Raw genomic sequence first — 17,134 nt, forward strand, 5'->3', positions numbered from 1 at the left:
CAATCCAGCAGTATGTGGCGAGATCTATCGAGCTCTTACGTTTCTGCCCATATATTGTCTCCGATGAAGTGAAGAAGGCCATCATGTTCGAGAGAAACTTGAGGCGAGATATCTACAAGCAGGTGGCGGTATTGAGAATCCAGGATTTTGCAGAATTGGTTGATAGGGCTATTATAGCAGAGGAGAGTCTTCCGAGGGAGACTAAGATTTAGAGTCAAAAGAAGAGGACCGCACCCTCGAGTTTTCATGTGGGTCTTAGCCAAGGCCTTTGGAAAGGAGCTAGATCTGGCGGAGGCTAAAGACAGATGGTAGAGCATAGTAGATTTCAGGGTGGACAACTTCCTACCATTTGTCCTAGATGTGGACGGAGACATCCTAGTGAGTGCCGACTAGGGGAGACTATTTGTCATCGCTGTGGGAGGCCCAGTCATATGGCTCGATCCTGTCAGATGCCACTAGGTTATGTACAGACTCCTAGGCCATTTTGGGGAAGATACCAGGCCCCCCATGAAGGTCAGTAGAGAAATACTACGCTAGCGAGGGTTTATGCATTGACGCTGAGACGGCTGGAGATGTAGTCACACGTACCCTTACTCCTTTATTATATAAAATTGTTGTTTGTTTGATATATGTGTCGCCCACTCTTTTATATCGGCAGGATATGTCAGAATAACTGGGGTAGAGACGCAACTATTATATGTAGAATTATCTGTGGGTACGCTGATGGGATCTGTTGTAAAATGCAGGAAAGTGCTTCGAAATTTTCTAGTAAGTATTCAAGAGAGAGTGCTACTAGCCGATCTTTTAGTCCTTGATATTTAGTGGTTTGATGTGATACTGGGCATGGATTGGCTAGCAACTCATCACGCAAGTATCGATTGCCACCAAAAAGAAGTGATTTTCAGTCCCCCGGATGAACAAGAGTACAGATTTATGGGTTCATGCGTACGTGCCACGCCACAGCTGGTGTCGGCTATTCAGGTGAGGAGATTGTTACAAGATGGTTGTCAAGGGTATGTTGCATACATAAAAGAATTTCCAAAAGAAAAATTGAGACAAGTTGACGTACTAGTAGTGAGGGAGTTCGTAGATGTCTTTCTAGAAGAATTGCCTAGTTTGCTGCCTAACCGTGAGATTGAGTTTACTATAGATCTGTTGTCAGAATCTGCACCAGTATCTAAAGCACCATACCGTATGACTTCAGTCGAGTTGAAAGAATTGAAAGATCAGCTATAGGAATTGTTGGACAAAGGGTTTATCAGGCCCAGTGTGTCACCTTGGGGAGCGCCAATTTTATTCATAAAAAAGAAAGATGGAATCATGAGATTGTGCATCGATTATAGGGAGATAAATAAACTAGTTAAGAATAAATATCCTCTCCCTAGGATTGATGATTTATTTGATCAACTCTAGGGGACCCAGTTTACTCTAAAATGGACCTACGATCGGGTTACCATTGGGTGAAAGTTAGAGCAGAGGATATTTTGAAGACCACATTTCGAACTAGATATGGGCATTACAAGTTCCTGGTGATGCCATTTGGGTTGACTAACGCACTAGTAGTATTCATGGATTTGATGAATCGAGTGTTCCATCAATGTTTGGACCAGTTTGTGGTTATGTTCATTGATGATATACTGGTCTATTCGAGGAGTTTTAAGGAGCACGAGCATCATTTGAGGCTAGTGTTACAGATATTGAAAGAACGGAAATTGTATGAAAATTTGAAGAAAAGTGAGTTCTGGCTAAGGCAAGTTACCTTTCTCAGTCATGTGATCTTTGAAGCAAGTGTATTAGTTGATCTGAGTAAAATAGAAGCAGTACTGAGTTGGGAAAGGCCGGGAAATGATCAGGATGTCAGGAGTTTTCTGGGATTAGCAAGCTATTACCAGCGCTTTGTAGATGGCTTCTCCAGACTATCAGGTCCATTAACTTGGCTTATGAGGAAAAATATAAAATTTGATTGGACCGATGACTGTGAACAAAGTTTTCAAGAGTTAAAGTGATGGTTAGTTTAATCTCCAATAGTATCCATTCCATCAGGGAAGGACGAATTTGTAATATATAGTGATGTGTCATTGAAAAGTCTTGGGTGTGTATTGATGCAGCATGGTAGGGTGATTCTGTATGCTTCTAGACAACTTAAAGAATACGAGAAGAATTATCTTATCCATGATTTAGAGTTAGCTGCAGTGGTGTATGCTCTCAAGATTTGGAGGCATTACCTATATGGTAGAAAGTGCGAGATTTTCAAGGATCACAAAGGCCTGAAATATTTATTCACCTAAAAAGAGCTGAATATGAGGCAAAGAAGGTGGCTAGAGCTAATTAAAGACTATGATTGTACAATTAGTTACCATCCAGGGAAGGCAAATGTAGTGGCAGATGCTCTGAGAAGGAAGTCAGTGGGACCTGTACTGGCAGCCATGGAGATTCAGCACTCAATTTTGATGGATTTGGAGAGGCTCGACATAGAATTGATAGAGGAGAGTACTCAGACTACGCTATACGAGAGGATTAAAGCAGCTCAGAGTGATGATGCAGAGTTGGCAAAGGTAATGGAGGGTGCGAGATGGTCAGGGTAAGGAATTCAGCATATCAGATGACGGAGCCCTGCGGTTCCGTACTAGGCTCTGCGTTCCTGCAGATATCGAGATCAAAAGAACTATTTTGGAGGAGGCTCACAGATCCCTATACATCGTACATCTAGGTAGCACTAAAATGTATCAGGATATGTGGGAGTACTTCTGGTGGAGTGGAATGAAGAGAGAGATAGTTGAATTTGTACAGCAGTGCTTGACGTGCCAGTAAGTTAAAGCTAAGCACAAGAAACCAGCAGGGCAGTTGTAGCCACTGTTTATTCCAGAGTAGAAATGGGATCACGTTTTGATGGATTTCATTACGGGATTACCACCGGTGCAACAGGGGTTGAATGCGATTTGGGTGGTTGTTGATCGTTTGACGAAAACTGCTTATTTGATTTCGATTAAAGTCAATTATTCCATGGAAAAATTGGCAGAAATATATATTCAGGATATAGTTCGTGTCCATGATGTGCCGATATCCATAGCCCCCGACCAAGATCCTCGGTTTACTTCACAATTTTGGAAGAGTTTTCAGAAGGTTATGGGTACACAGTTAGCATTCAGCACTGCTTTCTATCCCCAGACAGATGGACAGACCGAAAGGATAATTTAGACACTAGAGGATATGCTTTGTGCTTGTGTGCTTGATTTTGGAGGTAGTTGGATTCAATTTGTGCCGTTAGTCAAATTTACTTATAATAATAGCTATTAGGCTAGTATCGGCATGGCACCTTACGAAGCACTATATGGTAGGAGGTGTCGATCTCCTCTTTTCTAGGATAAAGTAGGTGAAAGGTGAGTTTTAGTTCTAGAAATAATACAACAGGCATCCAACAAGGTCCGACTAATTAAAAAAAGAATCAGTACAGGCAGAGTCGGCAGAAAAGTTATGCAGATACTCGCCGCCGAAAACTAGAATTTGATGTGGGGGATTAGCTCCCCTGAAAGGAATTATGAGATTTGGAAAGAATGGCAAGTTGAGCCCTAGGTATATTGGTCCTTTCGAGATACTAGAGAAAGTAAAGCCAGTTGCCTATAGGCTAGCTTTGCTGCTAGCTCTGTCTAGAATACACGACGTATTCCATGTTACCATGTTGAGGAAATACGTCTTAGACCCGTCCCACATCATCAGCTGTGTAGAGATAGAACTTAAGGATTCATTGGCTAATGAAGAAGTACCAGTACAGATTTTAGACAGAAAGACACAGAAATTGCGCATGAAAGAAATTCAGCTAGTGAAAGTTTTGTGGAGGAACCATGCTATGGAAGAAGCTTCATGGGAACTCGAGGATGAAATCAGACAGAAATATCCACAGTTATTTTAAGAGGTTTAGTGGTAAAACAGGTACAGTATAAGTAGATAGGTTATATTTTCTTTTGCAGGTACATGTATGGAATTAGTTAGTAGGTGGTCTTTTAGTTTTATATATATAATCTCCCAGAACTTGGATTGTAACCACAGTATTCCTCCGCCATAAGTGAGGGTAAGTAATAAATTAAGTAGACCCTTTACCTTTACGGGATGATAGAGTGTATAGATGGTGTTTAACCTAGATAGTAAATTTCGAGGACGAAATTTTATAAGAAGGGGAGAATGTAATAACCCAGAAGATTTACACATAACCTCATCGATGAACACAGGGAGTTCGTCGATGAGCACATAAGGAGGCCTCGTCAACAAATCCATGCCTCGTCGATGAGAAAATACCGAGAGGGGTTTGGGCAGTCTAAAATTCGTCGACGAGGAAGTAAGGTTTGTCGACGAAATCACTTAAGAACTCGTTGGCGAGATGACGTTTCTCGTCGATGAATTCAAGGCTATAAATAGTGAAAAGTTGGGTTAATTAGCAGAATTTTGGGCATAAAACATCCTCTCTCTCTCTCTCTCTCTCTCTCTCTCTCTCTCTCTCTAAACGCCTCTCTCTCCTTCTCTCTTCAATTTTGGCCCTGTTTCTCGCCGGATCAAAAATTCGAGGCCACCACGACGCTCCTGGTGAAGTTCTCTACAACACCATTGGAGCTGATTGTTGGTGGAAGTGGTTTGAAATTCATCCCAAATTTAGGGTAAGGTGTTTTATTCAGAATATGCTTTCCCTATAGTTATAGGAAATGTTGTATGCAGGAAAATACTGATGTTTTGCTCTAGGGATGTTGTTTTTAAGATGTTGAATGGAGAACCCTACGGGTGTAGGGCTAGAGTATTATAGGGGCTTTTCAGAAATTAGGTAAGAGAAATATGCTATGCTAGGAGATTTTATTATTTTAATAGAAATTTTACAAATATGCATGTATACCAGTTATTATGTAGTTTTTACAGAATATGTGTTTTTTTAAAAGTATGTGTGGTCTGAGTAGATAATATTTGATGTAGAACTTTATACAGTTTTTCCAGTATATGAAGTTATACAAAACATACAAATATAGCCAGATATTCACAGATATTATACAGATAGATATATGTACATATACAACTTTTATTTAGATAGTTTCTAAGATATATATATATATATATATATATATATATATGTATATAGATGTTTACTCATATTAGTATGTATAGTATTTATAGAAATCCATGTTTTCCTAAATTCCATAACACTCAGAGTATACAGACAGATTATACAGACAAATGATATAGATAGATTATATAGTATAGCATCAAGATGCTACATTTATTCAGATATTATAGTATTTACAGTACAGAATTATGGTGTTATGGTTATTTTGGAAACATGATGAAAATAGTAAAAAGAGTATATATATATATATATATATATATATATATATATATATATATATATGATATCAGATCCCTGTGAAAAGATTACAGACAGATACAGAATACAAAGTACGGTACCTTTGCTATATATAGAATAGAGTGCAACCACATATCTCAGATAGTGTGTGGGTATTATCAAACTGTGCTCGTAAAGGATGCAGCTCCCTAGTTCATTGGGTTGAAGGGGCTAGTTTGACGAGGTAGAAACCAGTTTCGAGCTTAGGAGTGGATGCAGTTTGGTGGGGCTAAGGTAGTGTAGAGTATGATGACTTATCTGGAGGGTCAACTAAAGTTAGGTCCGACCTACGGGCCGCACAACCTTGTCATGAGGGGTCAAATCATGACATACAGAGTCCCAAGGAAAAAGCACAGTTAAATATATGTATATGTATACAGTTTATAGCATTTATTAAATATAGTATGGTATTAGCAATATGAATGATAGAAAATTCAGATGATACCAATATTTTAAGCTACTATACATGTGATATACATGTTTTATAGATTTTCTAGATCATGCAGTTTTAAATATTATTATTATAGTTATATGACTCGGTCGCCACACACTAGTAATAGCATATTTCCACTTACTGAGCATTGCCTCACCCCCATTACTTTACCATTTTTCAGGTGAGCCAACTAGACGAGCAGATCAGGCTCGCGGATAGAGAGTTGACTTTGCTACCTTGGTTATAGGGTAAGTTTGTGACAGGGTTTTGTATTTTTGGGGTAGGTGATACTAGAGGGAGTTGTTTTATGCGGCTATGGTCTGAATGTTCTGAATTCTAGTATTGTATACTATATATGATTGTATGACTTATGTATCCGCTATGTAGGTATGGTTGTGTATATATATATATAAATGGTGTAAATTTTGAGGACAAGACATTGTATAACTGTAATATCTTATTAAAAGTATTGTATGCTGTAACAACTGAGTCTGAGAAAACACATATAAATAATTGCAGTTTTTTGTAATTCTAGATATATAACAATGTGTGAGAAAACTTCCTTGGATGGATAATTGAACGTCATGATTTAACCCCTCAAGACAGGGTTGTGCAGCTCGTAGGCAGGACTTAACGCTGGTTGGCCAACTAGGATAAGTCAACTGAACTCTGATAGTCAGATCAGTCACCTTAACCCTGTTGGCCTAACAAGGCTTACAATTCTTATTTTGATGATAACAAATCATGATATGTTTAATATGGTTTATTTCAAGTGAAAGTTCTTTAGGAAGAAGGCAAAGCTTAAAGATACTGGTAAAGCTTAGAGAGAGTTCAAAGCTCAAAAGGATGATAAAGTTTATGATGAAAGTTCTATTCAAAAAGATCAAGAAATAAAGAAAGATGATCAGAATAGTAGATGGAGACCTTATTCCCATGGAAAACAAATTCCAAAAGAGAAAAAGGATATGATCGATTTAGATTATAAAATGCTTCAAATAAATTCAAGTGCTATAAATGCTTTGTATTATGCTTTAGACACTAATGAATTTAATAGGGTCATGGCTTGTAAGACGGCTAAAGAAATATGGGACAAATTAGAAGTTACATATGAAGGAACTATTAATGTTAGGGACAATAGGATAGACATGTTAACAAGCGAATATGAAGCATTAAAAATGAATCCAGATGAAACCATATCAAGTATGTATACAAGATTCACCCACATAATGAATTCCTTAAGTGCCTTAGGAAAAGACTTATACCACCTACGAAATGATTAGGAAAATTTTGAGAGGCCTTCCCTCCATATGGGAACCAAAGGCTATAGCAATTACCGAAGGAAGAAACCTTAAGACCACCTCCCTAGATAAACTCATAAGTTCACTCTTTACCTATGAAATGGCTCTAAAAGAAAGAAATCCTTAACAAAAGCATAAGAAATCTATTGCACTAAAAGCATCTACCACAACTCAAGTGAAGAAGAAAGTGAAACAAGTGACTTAGATTAAGATTAATTAGCATTCATCACTAAGAGACTAGACTAGGTAAGTTTTATAGAAGGAATAAAAGATTTCCTAGAAAGTTCAACAAAAGGAAAACTGAAAAAGGAGAATCAAGTAGAAAAGAAAATAAAAGTAAAAATGAACCTCCAATATGTTATCACTATAAGAAATCAAGGCATATCAAACCGGACTACCCATTGCTCAAGAAAGACAAGAAGAAAAAGAAGGAAGCTATGAAGGCTACTTGGGATGACTCAAGCTCCAGGGAAATGGAAAACGAATCAAGTGGACAAGAGATGGCAAACATATGCTTCATGGCGAATGACGACTTGCAATGAATCTTGTGATGAGTCATGTGATAGTATGCCCTCATACAAGGAATTACAAGTTGAATTGTTTTCCCTACATAAAAGATTCATAAAAATTTCCAAAAGAAATATAACCTTGAAGGATCAAAATAAAGTACTATTGAAATAACTTGAATCATTCAAAACCATTGAAAAAGAAAAAGACTCTTGTATTGAGAAGTTGGAGGAGGAAGTAAGTAAAGTAACTCAAGAATTAGGTAAAACTCATAAAGAAAGCTTGAACAAAAAGGATTTAGAAGTGAATGAACTTAAGAGATTAGTAGAGGATAAAGAAAAAATTATATATAACTTTACAAAAGATAAAGATAATTTTGAAAAGATGATTGGATAGCAAAAGCTACATGGGAATAAAGAAGGAATAGGTTATAATGGTAAAACAAATAAAAAGAATAAGAAATTATACATGGGATACTTCGTCAATGAAGCCAAGCACTATGCTAGCACTTCCTCAAATAACAAACATGAAGAAACTACTTCCTATATGTGTAAGACTAAAGGTCATGTAATGTTTGATTGCCCACTAAAAAGGAAGTATGTTAAAGTACAAGGAGAATGGAAAGTCAATAATGGAACTAACAACAAAACAAAGAAAGTTAAAAGAATTTGGGTTTCAAAGACTAACACAATGAATCCTCTATTGTAGGTATGTTTTAGGACAACATCATCAACGGACAAGTGGTACTTGGACAGTGGGTGTTCAAGACACATGACCGGCGATAAGACCAAGTTTACCTCTCTAAGACAAAAGGATGGAGGATATGTCACCTTCGGCGATAATGCCAAAGGTAAGATCATTGGCATCGGGAGAATAGGTAAAGACCTTCTATTACTATTGATAATGTGTTATTAGTAGAAGAATTAAAACACAATCTTTTAAGCATTAGCCAATTGAGTGACAAAGGTTTGAAATAACCTTTAAGAAAGAAAAATGTGTTATCCAAAATCCTAAAGAAAATAAAATCTTATTTATAGCTCATAGGATAAATAATGTTTATTGTATAAACCTTGAGAATCTAATGAATCAAAACGTAACTTGTTTGGCAGCTATGGCATAGGAAATTAGGACATGCTAGCATGGACCTATTATCCAAATTATCAAAGAAAAATCTTGTAAAAGGATTACCAAATACCAAATTCATAAACGACAAGATGTGTGATGCATGCCAAAAGGGAAAGCAAGTTAAAACAAGCTTTAAAAAGAAAAAAATATATATCTACTAAAATACCCCTAGAACTATTACACCTAAACTTATTTGGTCAACTAGAACCTTAAGCCTAGGAGGAAAACAATATGCTTTTGTAATAGTGGATGATTATTCAAGATTCACTTGGGTATTATTCCTAGCAAACAAAGATGAAGCTTGTGCCATGCTAATCACCCTATGTAAGAAACTACAAAATGAAAAGGGCTATAATGTAACAAGTTTTAGAAGTAACCAAGGTAGGAAGTTTAGAAACAAAGAGGTTGATAAATTTTGTAATGAATATGGAATAAATCATAATTTCTCAGCACCTAGACTCCACAACAAAATGGAATTGTAGAAAGAAAAAATAGAACCCTACAAGAAATGGCAAGAACAATGATAAATGAAAATAACCTACCTAAATACTTTTGGGCTGAAACTGTAAATACAACATGTTATATTGTAAATAGGGTGTCTATAAGATCAAGTATAGACAAAACACCATATGAACTATGGAAAGATAGAAAACCTAATATCTCATATTTTCATGTATTTGGATGCAAATGTTTTATCCTTAACACTAAAGATGATTTAGGAAAGTTTGATGCAAACTCTGATGAAGGTATCTTCTTAGGCTACTCTACAAATAGCAAAGCCTATAGGGTTTATAATAGAAGAACTCTTACTATCATTGAATCAATACACATAACATTTGATGAATCAAACAATTATGACAATAAAATTAAGATTGATGAAAAAGAAGATATTCCACAAAAAAAATATATATATATATCTTGAAATAAAATAAAAAAATAATAATGAAACTTCAAATGAAAACATTGTAGAAAATCCAGAACTACCTAAAGAATGAAGATATGCTAAAAGTCACCCAAAAGAACAAATTCTTGGTGAAACTTCAAAAGGAATAATCACTCGAGCCTCATTGAAAAATATTTGCAACCATTATGCTTTTTTATCTCAAGATGAACCCAAGAATATTAAAGAACCCTTAAAAGATGATTCTTGGATTATAGTTATGTAAGAGGATCTAAATCAATTTGAAAGAAGTCAAGTGTGGGAACTTATACCTGAACCCAAAGAAAAATCAATCGTAGGAACTAAATGGGTATTTAGAAATAAAAAGGATGAAAATGGGATAGTTATAAGAAATAAAGTTAGGCTAGTAGCACAAGATTATAATCAAGAAGAAGGTATTGATTTTCGATGAAACCTTTGCTTCTGAAGCAATAATGGAAGCAATTAGGATGCTTTTAGCTTATGCAGCCTATAAGGATTTTAAATTATACCAAATGGACGTAAAAGGTGCATTCTTAAATGGATATATAAATGAAGAAGTATATGTCAAACAACCTCCAGGTTTTGGAAATTCAAAAAATCCAAATCATGTATTTAAGTTAACAAAAGTTTTATATGGATTAAAACAAGCTCCTAGAGCTTGGTTTGAAAGACTAAGCAAGTTCCTAATTCAAAACAATTTTTCAAGAGGAAAGATAGATAGCACTTTATTTATAAAAACCAAAAACAAAGACATGCTTATAGTACAAATTTATGTTGATGATATTATTTTTGGAGCAACTCATGAGGATTTGTGTAATGAATTTGCTAAGTCCATGCAAAAAGAGTTTAAGATGAGCATGATGGGAGAGTTAAATTACTTCCTAGGGTTACAAATCAAACAAGAAAAAAATGGAACTTTCATAAATCAAACTAAGTATATTAAAAACAAGTTAAAGAAGTTTGATATGGAAGAAAGTAAACCTATAGGAACTCCTATGAGCACCTCAACTAGTCTTGATAAGGATGAAAAAGGGAAACAAGTAGATACCAAGCACTACCGTGGCATGATAGGAAGCTTACTTTACTTAACAGGAAGTAGACCAGATATTATGTATGTATGTGTGCTACGTTCCAATCGGCTCCTAAGGAATCACACCAAATAGCAGTTAAACGAATCCTTAGATATCTTCTAGGAACACTTGAACTAGGCTTATGGTATCCAAAGGGAACTGAATTTGAAATGATAAGCTATTCCGATGCAAGCTTTACTGGATGCAAGATAGATAGAAAAAGTACTAGTGGAACTTGTCATTTTCTAAGACACTCTTTAGTCTCCTGGTCTTCAAAGAAACAAAGCTCCGTGGCATTATCCACAGCAGAAGCAGAATACATAGCAGCAGGGTGTTGCTGTGCCCAAACATTGTATGTGAAACAACAACTAAAGATTTCAAAATTCAATATCAAACTATTCCAATAAAATGTGACAACACAAGTGCCATAAAAATTTCAAAAAATCCGGTATCTCACTCAAGAACAAAACATATTGACATAAGACATCACTTCTTGAGAGATCATGTACAAAACAAAGACATAATGTTAGAATTTGTAAATACAAACGACCAACTAGCAGACATATTCACAAAACCACTCTTTGAAGAGTGGTTCATATTCATTAGAAGAGAATTAGGAATGATGCATTTATGAGAAGCAAACTAAACAAGTTCTCCGCTAGGCAGGCGACTGCCACCTAGGTGTCAGGCGACTGCCAGGCTACTGACTTTATATTTTCTTGTTTGACAGGGGCCTGCCTTCTCCTAGTAGGCGACTGCCTCGCGGAGGGTAGGGTTTAAAACCCTGTTATTTTTCTTTTTAGCTTCCCTCAGGCGACTGCCACTTCTCCTCTCTCTCTCTGAAAATCCTCATTCCTACTCTTTTCCAAACAAATTCCTCTTCCAAATCAACCTGAAACCGTGAATCAAACCTAACCTCCACACCAATTCATATAAAAACCTAGGGTTTATCAGCTTCCCTCTTCAAAATAAACATGCCACGGATCAAATCAATTGGTAACAAGGGTTCCTCTTCCTCCACAAGGATCAACAATGATGAAGTAGAGAAGTGGTTAGTAACTCCTCACGCTAAGAATCTCTATAGGAATCAAATTGCTTCAGCCGAACCAATCCTAGGTCAAATACTTGATGTTACATTCTTCAATTTTGATTTCCTGAAATCATGGACCTTTTTAAGAAAACTGGGTGGGAAAGATTTATTATGTATCAAGAAAAAGCATACTATCCAAATGTGGTTCGGATTTTCTATGCTAACATGGAGAAGTTTGAAATTGGATCAAAACAAATCTTCTAAGGCAAAATATTCATCTTACTCCCATATCTTTGGGAAAAATTCTTTGAGTCAAGCCAGGAGATTTTGAGGTTCACATTGCTGAGAAACAATGGATAATGACCCAAGGATTTAAACTAGAGGAATTTTTACCCCTAGTCATAACTGATACACCTATCTCCTTTGGGCATCCACCTCTTTACAAATAGCTTAATCTCCAAGCTTTAATCCTGTACAAACTTATTACATATAATATCCTACCACGTTCTGGTTCTCATGATCATATTTCATTCTTAGATTGTTTTGTTATGTGGTGTATTCTCAAAGGAAAAAAGCTAGATCTTCCAAGTTTACTTCTCAAATGGATCATTATGAAATTTGATGCCCCTCGTGTCATTCTACCATATGCTGGGATGTTAAATATGGTATTTGCCAATTTCAATGTTCTCACACCATCATTCAACTTCACTTGCAAAACCCATTACGATATCTTTTCTGATACTATTCTTAAGCATATGGGATATAAGCAAACTCCTCAATGATGGTTTCACAAGGGACATCATCACATCTCATCTATACCACCTCCTCAACCTTCCATTCCAGCCCCTTCAGTACAACTTGACCCAAAAACTCCTTCTTGGTTCGTTCCATTCTTCAATCACTATATGACCTTCAGTGATGGAATGCAATCTGGACTTGGTACACTTCGGGAGAAGGTTTCCACTATGGAAACTCATTGTTTCAGCCTTGTTCAGCGTGTTGACAAGATTAAGAAGCATTTAGCTAGTTCTTCCAAAGGGAAAACTCATATGGATATCAGCTCTGCTCCATCAAGTGATGATGAATCTGCTGAAAAATCTAATGAACAAGAAGAAGAGGAAGATGAAAGTGGGTCTATGGAAGCCTCTGATTAATTTGCTTCCTCTTTGTGATGTTTAAACCTATTGCTTATGTATTAGTAATTCCGAGTACTTCACCAGATAGTATTTTCTTTGTGTTTGTAAGATCTACAAGTCCTATGTATTACAACTCTTCACTATGTTTTTTTTGTATTGCTCCCTTTTCCTTTTTGATTGATGTCCAAAGGGGGAGAGTGTTTGAGAGAAGGAAGTGCAAAAATATAAATATGCTATGGAATTCTTATATGAATTCATATAAATATGCTATGGAATGCTTGTATGAATTCATTTTAGAATGCTTGTATGAATTCATTTTGACATTTTGAAAGTGACATGGTTTGTATAAATATATTTGGTATATCATGCTTGTTGAAAGGGGGAGCCATGAGCATTATTTTCTATTATTTTTTTTGCTCTTGATTTGTCATCATCAAAAAGGGGGAGATTGTTGGCCTAAAAAGGCTTACAAATCTTATTTTGATTATAACAAATCATGATATGTTTAATATGGTTTATTTCAAGTGAAATTTCTTCAAGAAGAAGGCAAAGGTTAAAGATAGTGGCAAAGCTTAGAGAGAGTTCAAAGCTCAAAAGGATGATAAAGTTTATGATGAAAGTTCTATTCAAAAAGATCAAGAAAGAAAGAAAGATGATCAGAAGCTCAAAGATGATAGAAGAACAAGGACTTACTTGAAGATCAAAAGAATATGGTTTAAAGGATGTTTGTATGTAAGTACTTAAAGTAAACTTCAAATATAAACTTAATTGAAGCTCTCATAAAATCAAAATAAACTTAGAAATAAACTTTTAGTAAAACCCTAAAGTATGTTTTTCAAATTAAAGAAAATAAGGGTTTAAAAAGAAAAGTTTTTTTTTGTGAAACAGAAGGACCAGGATACTGCCTCCATGTGGCAGGCGACTGCCCAAATTAAATGAGGATTTAACAAAGAGGCAGTAGGGTGCTAGGAGACAGCCTGAGCACAGCCAGGCGCCTGGGTGGTCATGCCAGGCGATGGCCTGGGTTTTGGCAAGCAACTGCCAATGTTATGTGTTTTGAATATCTTCTATGGCAGGCGACTGCCAGGTCGTGGTAGGCGACTGCCACTTGAACGTTTGTTTAAAATACTCCAACGAGAAGATTTTTTAAATGGATTTCTTGGGCACTACTCTTTTGAAAAGGGATTACTCCAAGTAAACTTGGGGGGTAAGGAAATACTTTTAAACATCTATAAATAGCCCTAAACTTCAAAGATTTTTACACCAAGAAATTTTCCAGCAGTCAAAATTCCTAAAAAGCTCTCAAACTCTCTTGTGTTCATCCTACCTCAACTATTGAGTTACTGCTGATACAAATTCCGAAGTAGAGCCTTCAAAGTCTGAATCTTTCAATACTTGGAAAATATTTGGTGATCTAAATTCAGTATTGAGCTTCAATCCTTATATATTTGATTTACTTTGAAGTATACTTGTGCTGAATGTTGTACTAATCTACTCTGTTGTGAGAATGTCTTTTGTACACAAACTTTTCTCTATCTTGTTTCTTGTTTATAGAAGATTCAAGGTTATAGAATCATTGCACCGAACAAGGGAATATCGTTTGGAGAGGCGGGCTCTAGCCTAAAGGAAGGAGTGGTTGTAATCGGTATTGTTCCACCCGTCAATGGAACTAAATTAGTGAATCCTTTGGTAGTTTGCCAAAGGCGAGGACGTAGGCTGAGTATAAGTTGAACCTCTTAAAACCTTGTGTCTCTCTTCTTCCTTACTTTTTATTTTTCAGCAAAACTTACAACCTACGTGTATGCTTTAAATTGTTAAATTCTAAGTTTGTGGTTGTTAAATAGACCGGAGGATAATTCGTTTTGGCTTGATCAGTATTGACTGCGGAAACCGAAAGGGACTACGTTGGTTGATCATCCTAAACTTATTAATCTGAAAGTTTGTTTAATAATTAAACACAAAGAAGAAGTGTATTTGTGAAATAACATAGGGCTTATATAAATTTTGCATGTTTTACATTTTGATACAGGGCTATTGACATAAAGATCAAGGTTTTGATTATCTTGTTGATTGGTTGAGGTTGAATTGATTTTGTGATTGCTTGTTGTGATTGTTGATATAAAACAAAGTATTAAAAAGGAAAGAATTTTTAAATTCCCAATTCACCCCCCTCTTGGGAAGCTATCCTAATTTCAAACCCTAACTGACGGGGAGCCTGTCCACAACAAAGGCACGATCGACTGCTGAAAATCCCCATACTATCTGAGATATGTGGTTGCACTCTGAACTAAAATAGCAATGGTACCGTGCTCTAAAAACTGATCTGGTCCATCAGGGTCTGATACTATATATATAAAACTGATATATCTATATTACTGATTAACCATGATTCTGTTTAACTGAAATAACCAGAACGTTGTAATGACTGATCTGAATAAACTGATATATATGAATGTTATGGTTTTGTAACATGAATATCATGGTTTACTGAAACTGAATTTCATATTTCTGTATAAGCTGTAAAAATCATAATCTGTATAAATCATAATTTTGGCTAATACTACATATCGTGTTTTTTGTATAAACTGTATAATCATGGTACTAAGAAAACTAAATCTTATAACTATGTAAAATCACATAAATTTTGGTAGCATAAAAGGTGTATAAATTCTATACTGTACTGATAATTTCTCATGCCACACAATTAATTAAACAAAACGCATGTACCGGAACCTGTAGAACTATATAATTTACTTACTCTAAAAACACTCATAATCATATATCATATTTTACTGGTAAGTATATCTAAATCAGCTAGCATAACATATTTCTCTTATCTATCTGACTCGGAGGCTTGCCTCCAATTCAACCCTCATGCCCTCAGCGTACCAACCTCAAAATCTTGCAATTACACATATACAAATTTCCCAGTAAAACACTGAGTTTTCTAGAAAAATTATCACACTCATATTTCCTAAACCCACCTATTTGTAATTTCCTAAACTATAATTTACATGGGCTCTTAAAAAAATATCTGCTGGGGTCCTCAACCCTTGCCTGTAGGGTCCCAAAAACACCCTAACCCTGAAATCATGACATCCTAATTTTACTCCACAAAACACCAGTATATTCTCATACAACATAAAATCTGGGTTTAGATAAACCTGGCAATATTGGATATACCTAAATAATCTACTTACCCTGATTTTGAGATGGCGCCCAAGCTTCTAAAATCAAAATTTTGCTTTGGCCAAGTTGTAGAGAATCTCTCAGGATCATCGTGGTAACTTCTGATCATCGAACTGAGGAGAATTGGAGCCGAAAATCTAGAGAGAAGGTGGAGGGTTCATTTTCTAGAAAGAGAAAGTGAAATGGGACGAATTTCTTCGCTGAAAAGTGAATTTTCTGCTATATATAGGTAGTTGGCCACGTGACTTTGTCGACGAGCCACGTGTATTCATCGATGAACCAAAGATGGGAGTTCGTTGATGAAGGAGAAAAGAATGTTGACAAACCAATGGGTATAAAATAACCCCTCTCGGTATCTCTTTGTCGACAAATCCTGAAATTCATCCACGAACCCAATAGAGGAGTTTGTTGACGAAGCCAAGACATTCGTCGACGAACCCTACTTTATCCCTTCTAATTTCCTTTTCTCTCTATTATTTAATTACCATTATTTTCCAGGTCTTTACAGGTCACATCCAAATTTTTCTAACTTTCTCGATCATTTGAGTGGTCACATCTGAAAAGTAAGGTGTATGCCCAAGAGAGAGGTGAATTGGGATTTCAAAATTTATTTGATTGATTCTTTCTTTACTTATTTTAATTTCTGCAATTGCACAAGCAAAGTAGGTTTTCAATTACAAGTTCAGAGGTAAATTAACTTTATAAAACCTTTATGAATGTATATGCCAAGTTGTTTATTCTTTTTAGCCACTTAATACAATCCAATCAACACAAACTTAACACAATCCACACTAGAGAAAGAGTTCAGCAATGTTTGTCAAGATTCAGTAACTCAAAGTATAGTTTGAGAATGTATGCTTGTTGATAAAAAGCCCTATGTTTATGAACCTGTTTTCTTAATATGGACCACAATTCAAACTTCCAACAATCTTCCAAAAACTCAGACTTCAAATAGACTTTTAGTTAATTAGTCTTGGGTGTTAACCAATCAATGTACTCCCTTTAAGGATTTCGTAATTTATATTAATCAACCAACGTACTCCC

Source organism: Malania oleifera, chromosome 8, assembly GCF_029873635.1.
Source record: "Malania oleifera isolate guangnan ecotype guangnan chromosome 8, ASM2987363v1, whole genome shotgun sequence".
Lineage (NCBI taxonomy): Eukaryota > Viridiplantae > Streptophyta > Magnoliopsida > Santalales > Ximeniaceae > Malania > Malania oleifera.